The 8,965-nt window shown below is 45.8% G+C and overlaps 1 protein-coding gene across 3 annotated transcripts in view; it reads left to right on the top strand.

Annotated features, from left to right (window-relative positions):
* Window positions 1–457: 457 nt before the first annotated feature.
* The window catches only part of FNDC3A (fibronectin type III domain containing 3A), an 87,074-nt gene continuing 78,566 nt past the window's right edge, over window positions 458–8,965 (top strand). The window contains exon 1 of one of the 3 annotated variants that reach the window (XM_063141921.1): window positions 458–508. The gene's annotated coding sequence lies outside the window, so the exon portion shown is untranslated. Of the gene's footprint in view, window positions 509–1,345; window positions 1,417–2,416; window positions 2,547–8,965 lie in introns of those variants that run through there. The other 2 variants (XM_063141922.1, XM_063141920.1) reach the window with 2 other exon arrangements.

The following is an 8,965-nucleotide window of genomic DNA, read 5'->3' as shown; positions in this document are numbered from 1 at the left end:
GAGTCCTCCAGAACTCTTCTTCGGGCTAGGCGGAAGAATCCCGCTTCTATCCTGTCCGTAATTATATTATCACCCTGGTTTGCAGAAAAGCAAACCTCCCTGCCGAGTCGATTTTCGGGCTTCCCTTCAACCAGCGACAAACTCTTTGCGCAGCGCTCGTAGAGAGATGGGGGTAGCGGTGGGGAAGAGAGGCCGCATTGTGGTTGCCGCGCCCGGCCGCGCCTGGCTCTTCTTGCGCGCGCCTTCCCCCCCCCCCCCTTTCAGTTCTCTGGCTCGTCGTCGTCGGCTCTCGAGCCCGTCGCCGCCGCCGCCGCGGTGGCGGCAGAGCGCATGCGCGAGTGCCTGCATTCCATCATGGCGGAGCCGTCTGACTGGGTCTGTTGCTGCTGCGCCGACTGCGACGCGCCTCAGCGCCGTGCCTGAGGCGGCGGCGGCGGCGGCGGCGGCGGCGGCTTCTCCCCCTCACGTCCCGGCGCCCACCGCCTTCTCCTCGGCTCCCCGTGGCGCGGTGAGTGCCGGGGCCGCCTTTCCCTGCAGCCGCGACGGGCCGGCGAGGGTCTCTCCCAGGCCGCCAGGGCGGGGCTGCGTGTATGTGGGGCCGGGGAGTGGGAGAATCAAGGGGTCGGGGGTGGGTTGGAGGGCTAGAGAAGGGGGCGGGTCTCCCCCCTTCGCCCACCCCACCCCATAGAGCACTTTTCTCTCCAACGCCCCCTCCCCATTTGCTCCACAATCCCCCCTGCCCCCCCAAAACAGCCTTCCCCCCTCCAAGCCCCCCAGGTCTTCCTTGATCCCTCCCACCCCTTACAGCTGATCTGTTATCTCTCCTCCCCCTCACAATCCCTGTCTTTCTCCCCCACTGGTCCATTAGCCTGCATTCCCCCCCCAAACCCCCACTCTTTCCCCCCCAAACCCCCCCTTAAGGCCCTCTCCACCCATGTCCCCCCCCAGCCAAGTATTCACAGCTTTAATCCCTTTGCCAACAACCCTCAAAAGCAGCCTCACATTCCCAGCTCTTTCATTATGCCCCTACAGCTGATCTCTAATCCCTCTGCCCCACATTCCCGATCCTGCTACTCCAAAGACCCATTCATTCCAATGTCACCCTCGTCCCCCACCCCAAGGCCCTCTCCCCACATGTCCCCTGAGCATACGACTGTGAATCATCACCAACAACCCCCAAACCCACCCTCTCATTCCCAGCAGGGTCTTCTGTGATTTTCTCTCACCCACCTCCCTGCTTCCCACCACCTACAGCTGATCTTTTATTTCCACCCACCCCTCATCCTTCCTGTTTCCAGCCCCTACTGATAACCCTTTTATTCGCTCCCACCACCACCACCACCCCATTCTCTTTTGTGGTTAAGGGAGATAGGAGGGTCGTTTGCAGGGAGGAGGCTTGGAAGGATTAAGGAAGAGGTAGGTGCGTGTGGGATAAGAGGATCATGTTGTAGGGAATTGGGATGACATAAGGAGTTAGTGGGAGAGCTGAGAAGGGGTTAGGGGAGAAAAATGCATCTGCGGGGGATATGAGAATTCAGATTGGTGGATTGGTGGTGGAGGGCTTTGTGGGTACTGGATTTGTAAAAGGCTGCATCACACAAAGATGTAGAAGATGGGGGTGGTTGGGAATACAGGGATTGGTGTGGTGGGGGAGAGTAAAAGGATGGGGGAGATTTATTTATTATTTATTTATTGCATTTATATACCGCCCCATAGACTGGGGTAAAGAGAGGATGTGATGGAGCTTTGGGTGGTCTGAAGAGGCTGGCTTGGCATTGGCGAAGATAATGGCTTTTCGAGAAGTGGTGGAGGTTTGGTGAGAACAAGGTTCCAGCAGCACCGGATTGTTTGGGATTGCGTTAGGTCGGTGGTAGTGGTGAACATACTGGAGTCAGGTGCTGGCATCAGAGCTGAAGTACTGCAGGCGTAGTCATAGGATTGGTGGATGGAACCATCTGCAAGATGTCAGGGCGGTTTGCGCTTGAAGTGAGGCCTCTAGAAATGCAGGTGGGTAAAACGAGACAGATTTTGGTATGTGTGTATAATAACGGGCATGGGAAAGGAGGTAATTATAGAAGAACTCACTCTGTTATCTTGGCTCAGAGGAATTCGGGAGTCAAATCCTAACTTTGCACATATCTGCCATGTCAACAAAGATCCCATGTAACAGGAAGTCCCTTCTAGAGTGAAAAATAAATTCCCGGGAATGTCCCTCCTGTCCCCCTATCCCCCCCCCCCCCCACAGTATACTCCTGTGTGCTGCTTTAGAAGGCAGCTAGAACATAGCTGACCTTCTATTGCTGTTCCTTTTTTGAAGGATTCACACTTGGAGGTTTTCCTTCTGATTATTGCTGCTGCAAATTATTAGAAGAGGGTTGGAGGAGGGTGATGCCTTTCCCTCCTCGGCTTCTGTCTTCCCCACCCCTCCCCCTTGGTGCTGCTGTGTCTGAATGCCACGTAGCCTTCTAGCTATTCCCCTTTGACTGGAGTGAGTGCACAGCTACTAGCTATTCAACACCTCCCTCAACTTCTCTCATGAGGAAGAGGTAGGTGCTGTAAACAACGGGTATGGATAGACAAGTATTTTTACTCTGTCCTGGTTCATTGCTTTTGGGTTGGGTTTGGGATTGATAGACAAGGCAGAGACTGTCATGATTATTCGGTAGGTACCCAACCAAAATGCAGGTTTCAACCCTGTGTTTATGTTAATCAGCAATTTGGAGGGTGATTCAGTTGATGGAAACCCCTGTTTCTAGACTATGAAGAATCTCTCTCTCTTTCTCTTTCTTCCATAACCCCTTACTCAACATATGGCAAGTAGTGTGTGTTTCTATAATCTTGCCAACTGCCTGTGGATGACGCAAAAGCTGGCAGGTGTACTTGGCTCATAATGTTTGCGTTTCCTGTTTGCTTTCATATTCCTTTTCAGCTTTTTCAATAGCTAAATATAAATGAAGGATGGTTTATACTTCTGTCAATTATGATCTGTGAGGGAAACAAGTCCCCCTTCATTTTATGCCCATATTTGTTTCTGATTAACTCTTGAAAAGCATTATATATATTATAAGCAGTATTCAAGCTTTTATGCTGATAAATACATATGGAAGTTTAAGTGGCAAGCTGTAATTTAAAATTAAAAAAGCAACACTTCGCTATACATGCTAGTACTAGAACTTGAAACTGGGAATAAATGGCTTTGTTACTTCTGTCTTTTTCATGCAGTTCAAGTAATCACAACTTCTAAGAACAGAAAATAGTTGCATTTCTTTGAGCCAAAATAATAATTCTGGACATGTTGTGCATGCTGAAGACAGCCTTGCATGATCTGACGTGTTGCCTAGCTGGTCCAAGATTTAGCAGGCTTGCCATTGGATCAAACAAATTTATTCCCCCCCCCCCCGGGTCTGGATTTGTAAACTGGCTTCAGTATATTAGGCCCTTTCCTGCTCTTGTTTAAGGAGCTGGTACAGCATAGTCAGCTATAAGCTGCAAAGTTCCTAATTCATAATGTCTCTCCTCAGCCGTGATCTCACTGCGGAGTGGAAGGGGAAACCAAGGCAAGCTACTTTTCCTCAGCCCTCCATTTGTAATACATGGCCAACAACAATAGCCTGATAGTGTTAGTTGTGGTGATTACTGAGATCCTTTACGCAGCTCTCTTTGAATGCTTAGGAAAGTGCTATAAATATCAATCTATCATTCCCACCCCTTCTTAAGAGCAGCATTTTAAGCACTGCAAAACAACCATGTGAGGTAGGTTATATTGAGAGATAGTGACTTATCCAAAGCCACTCAAATTTCTAGGGTAGTTTACAGAAAGTTTAAAATTAGAATCAAATAAAACTAATGGGGAAAAGTAATCCTATGGTCCTGGGAGAACATCCCAGAGACCAATGGAGTTTTTGGAGCCCCCCCCCCCCGATGCCGTACACATGGCTCTGACTTTGGAAGAGGGACTCCGGAATCTGATCCCTCCACGCACCTACTCACAGCCAGCTCAGGAAGAGGCACGTTGGCTGCTCTTCAAAGTGGCAAAAGTGGCCTCAGAGGATCTCAGAGAAGTCTACAGGGGGCTGTCCAGTGGGTGGGGAGAGGGGCGGCCAGGATACGATGCTTCCTATAGCCTCTCCAGCCTCTCCCCCTGGAAGAAAATGGACACGCAGGAGGACAGAGAGTCGGAAATCGCCTCCGTCATATCTCCCACCCTGCCCACACCAGCCCAGCCGAGCACTGGATTCTCTGAAGCCTCTGACATTGGAGATTTCCATCTAACAGCGCAACCCATAGGATTGCGCCTCAAATAAATAAGACCGCATTAAAACATCACAATATAAAACTGCACTATAAAAGCAGTCAGAATTAAAAACACCAAGCAGCATAAAAGCCACATGCAGAGAATTTAAAAGTCTTGGAATATAATAATAATAAAAAGATCTTCACTTGATGCCTAAGAGACATCTGCTGAGCCTCCCTGGAGACAGTATTCTACAACTGGGTGCCACCACAAAGAATCACTTGTAGCCATCCGTCACAGGTGATTCTTTTCCAACAAACATTCGTATCACATACATTATATAGAGTCAACAGCATCTGTTTCTAATTTTATATTAACTGCATTTTTGGTAAAATTTTGAACTACAAGTCCCACCATTCCTGATCCATGCTGGCTAGGGCTGAAGAGAGTTGAAAACAGCACCAGATTAGGGAATGGCTGCAGCCAGTGTCCTTTCTGTGCTACATACCCCACTGCGAATGACGTTCCCATCCTCAGGAATGGTTACCTGAGTGCTGTTGTAGTGCTATAATTTTCTCTTCCTTCCTCTCTTCTGCTTTGCTTTTCCTATTTCGTGGCAGGTTTTATGGCAGGTTTGCCATATCATGGCAACTTATGAGCCAGAGGGGAAGTGTTCAATGTTAGAGTGCCTGTCAGTTCAGAAGAAGCATTAAGAATCTTTCTGGATTGCATAAGCTCAGCCAAAGTATTTTTCAAGTTTGATTCTTCTTAAAAGTGTGGAAGCTGCTGTTTATCCACATCTTTCTGCAATCATGGTCCTTGATTCTAACTGCTCAGGCGATCCATATGTAGGAACACATTTACACATGTGAATCACCTCTACCCTGTGTGAAAAAACTGCTGAAAGTCTGTTAAGTGGTAGGGCATAAGAGTACATGATGCAGCCACCTTGCTGAAGTTAAGCAGGATTAGGGCTGGTCAGTGCATGGATGGGAGATAATCCTTATATGCTGCCTTGTTAATATGTGGTGCTACCTTTTTATATATACATCCCTGTGACAGAGTTAGACTGAGAGTGACCCAGTTCACACAGTCAAAACAGCCCACTGTGGGTTATTTAAGCCAAGATTTGAATATTCCGACTTATCCAGACAATTCCGGTTTATCATGAATGAGCTGTGTTCTGATGCACATATCCTGTTTGCGTCTGTCAATACCACTATTAAACAAACCAGGAGTGGTTTGTTTAACCTATTAGCCAAACGAGGGATCCCAACCTGCTGCTGCCTTCATAAGCCAGAATTGAAAATCTTGGTTTATGATTTCTGGTTTGTTTTGGAGCAATAAGCTAAAATCTTCAAGTTTGACCACATTCCTGGTTTGTTTGAGGTAGAGGGGGAATACAAAGTGGGAGTGAACAGGATTCTCATTCACAATGAGCTAGTATTGTCAGAATTCTGGGTTACTGTTGCATGTGGGCACAATTGCTGTGATAGATCTGAGACCATCTGCTGATCTTCAGACAGCCTGAGCAGGGAATCTAACCTAGATCTATCAAGTCAATCCATGTCCAATGGTCTTTCCATCCAGCAGCACGCATAAACCCATGCTCAATACAGAATATTGTGTAGAAAGTCTGGGAACAAACTTGTGTGCTAAGCAAAACCTAATGTTACTTGTATTGGGGCAGTTTTTTTAAAAAACCAGTAGATATCTATAGGAGGAGAGGATATTTATGCAGTGTTCATTGCATCCAAGGACCTATTCTTGTTTGTGCTCCACTTTCTATGTTTCTTTTTTTGGTAAATCTGGTCTTGTTAAAGAAGTACTAGATTTTGCATGCTTTTGATAGATATGGTCAGAATTTGGATTATCCCTCTTTCTTGCCATTGACTATTGCTCCATCCTTTGCAAGGGTGCAATTCTATGGGATGCGCCCTGGATACTCATAAGCCTCTGAATTCAGAAGCTTATATGTATGCAATGCTCTTCATTTTAGCTATCACCCGTGTAGTGGAGGCTTTGAGGAAGAGGAGGGAAGGAGTCTGGGGATACCTCGTAGGCCGGTGTCCCCAGTCTCCTTCTCTTCGCTCTCCCAGAAAAGCTTCCTTGTTCCCATCTCCATGCTCTATTTTGTGACCATGGAGAGGTAAGCACTGTGGTACTCTCTGTGCCAGCTACAAGAGGGAGCATGGTTTCCTGGCTCCTGGCTATCCTTCCTATGCTCCCACCCCAGATGCTGTCTAGGGGACATAGGATTGCTCCCTAAGGGAATTTTTTTTTCTCTTGTAGGTGCTTCCTTGTAATCATGCTTCCATTTACCTAGAAATTTTGTTAATCTCATCCTGAGATTCAGCATAAACTAAACCTGGGTGCTTCACAATTCTGCCGAAGGATTCTGCCCCTTTCTTACAAACAGGAATTTTCAACTGATATTTGACTTGGTTTGCAAAATTGGTATTCAATAGCTCTTCCATGATGCATTTTATAGTCATGATCATGTTTATATTTTGTAAGTAATTTTAAGCTTTTAAAGTAAGTGGCATATAAATTAACAAATAAAGGAAAGATCACAGGGTCACAGTTCAAGGAGGTGGAAGCATGTACGTACGGGAAACACAGAAAGTTACGACCCAGCACAGCAAGGGGTTGAAATGAAATGAAATGTGTCAAGATACACTCCAAAACTTAAACATTAAAACCAGTACATTTTCTTTACCTTATTTTGCATATTGGATCTTTTGGTATAAAGTGTTGTGAACCATTTGCTAAACACTGGTTTTTGATAGGTTTAAAAATAGTTGTCTTGAAAGCTGCTGAATACACACTTCTGTCAAAGCAACATTTTTTTAAAAGGAAATTTCAGTTTATCATTGCACATAAGCTTGTCACTGAAACAAGCTTTATACATTTTTTCTCTTTCACCTGCTTTCTAACATGCTGCAAAAGGCAAGTTGTGATTAAGTTTGCCAAGGTCAAGATGGTTTGTTTTCAGCTGTTATCTCTTCTGCAAACCAGACTCTAAATGAAAAGTTTGGCATTCTTGGGTGAGGAAAACACACTGAACTCTTTATTGCATTCTTGAAGAGCTTATTGTAGAGGCAGACATAATTTATTCTTTCACTTGTGTTAACACAAGCCTTTCTGTGTATATGTATTGGTGTAGACACACCATTTCTCAGTGATCTGCAACCTGATCGCTTAAAAACTGTGTCACGGGCGTTCCCAGGATCCTCAGATTTGCACAGATGTTGCACACAAATGATGATCTTGCAGATCAGAGTCTTTCACCTGCATCAGCACAAACATTTACTTTGGCATGAGGATAGAAAGCCCTGAAAGTTGAACCGTGAGAGATGGATAAGAGGAGGAGTGAGCGATGGTCTGGCATTGTGCTCCTTAGTAAACACAATTGCTTGGGGGCGGCAGGAACTTAGGAGATGCCTGTCTTCCCTTCCCTCGGGGCCCCTGGAGTGACTAGAGGATCCAGCAGTGTGTGGTGCTCCCACAATACCTGGGCAAGGTGGTTGGCCGTGTATCTTCCTATGAGCAGCTCAGATGAACAAAAGGGCTAGATCAAACGCTGCTAGATCCAACCAAGACTCCATTTTCTTTTCTGTGTGTTGCCGTTGGCACACTCCTAATTCCCATGCCCTACTTCAACTAAACTTGTACACAAGCCTAAGTATGTGAAACTGAAACAATCTCATATTGTTTCCCTGTTAACCCCTGCCTCGACTCCTCACTTTGTTTATTATTTATGACATTTACATCCTACCTTTCTTCCAGGCACTCATCGGTCCCAGACCTGCATAGCTACAACAAGGTGGCTGAGTCATATACCTTCAGACCATGCTCCAGAACCAATTGTTTTTCAAATCAAATTTTAGATTGTAAATTCCTTGGGCAGGGACCTGACCTCTTGTAAGCTGTAAAGCCCTATATGTGTTGATGGGACAAAATCTTATTATTATTCCAGCATTTTATTTCTAAATAGTGGCCAGCCACATGCTTTGGGAAGCACAGAGCAGGCATGAAGCCAGTGTGGCGTAGTGACTAGAGTGTTGGACTGGGAGTCAGGAGATCCGGGTTCTAGTCCCCACTTGGCCATGGAAGCTCACTGGGTGACTTTGGGACAGTCACAGATTCTCAGCCCAACCTACCTCACAGGGTTGTTGTTGGAATCAAATGGAGAGGAGGATAATGTACACCGCCTTGGGCTCCTTGGAGGAAAAAAGACAGGATATAAATGTAAAAATAAATAAATAAATCCACAGCCCTCCCCTGGAAATCTCACCTACTTGCAACTGGTATTTGTGGGGAAACCACCTCCAATCCTGAAGCTCCATTTACCTATTCTGGCTGATAACTGCAGCCTGATGGGTTATTGCCAACTACAAATATGAGCCTTTGGGTTGATACTTGCCTCATTTTGCTTGGTATTTAAGGACTGTGTCCTTAATCTGCTAAACCGTATTGGACTGTAATTGACGTACTTTGAAGACGATACTAGTAAGGGAGATCTAGCTTTGGCAGAGTTATGTTGAATGTTGCAATGTAAAATGGCTTGAGCACTGGAGTTGGATGCCAAATCAAATATATTTTTTTCTAGTAAAAGAATCAGTGAGACGAGTTAAGAGTTTAACCTTTTTGAATGTCACCATTGCCAGTCGAACTTTCTGTTGTTTATAAGCTTTATTAATCTCTGTTTTTATTTCTGTGTATAAGTGG

Source organism: Elgaria multicarinata, chromosome 15 (assembly GCF_023053635.1).
Source record: "Elgaria multicarinata webbii isolate HBS135686 ecotype San Diego chromosome 15, rElgMul1.1.pri, whole genome shotgun sequence".
Taxonomy (NCBI): Eukaryota; Metazoa; Chordata; class Lepidosauria; order Squamata; family Anguidae; genus Elgaria; species Elgaria multicarinata.
Note: the sequence above shows the minus strand (reverse complement) of the source record. Positions and strands in the feature narration are given on the sequence as shown.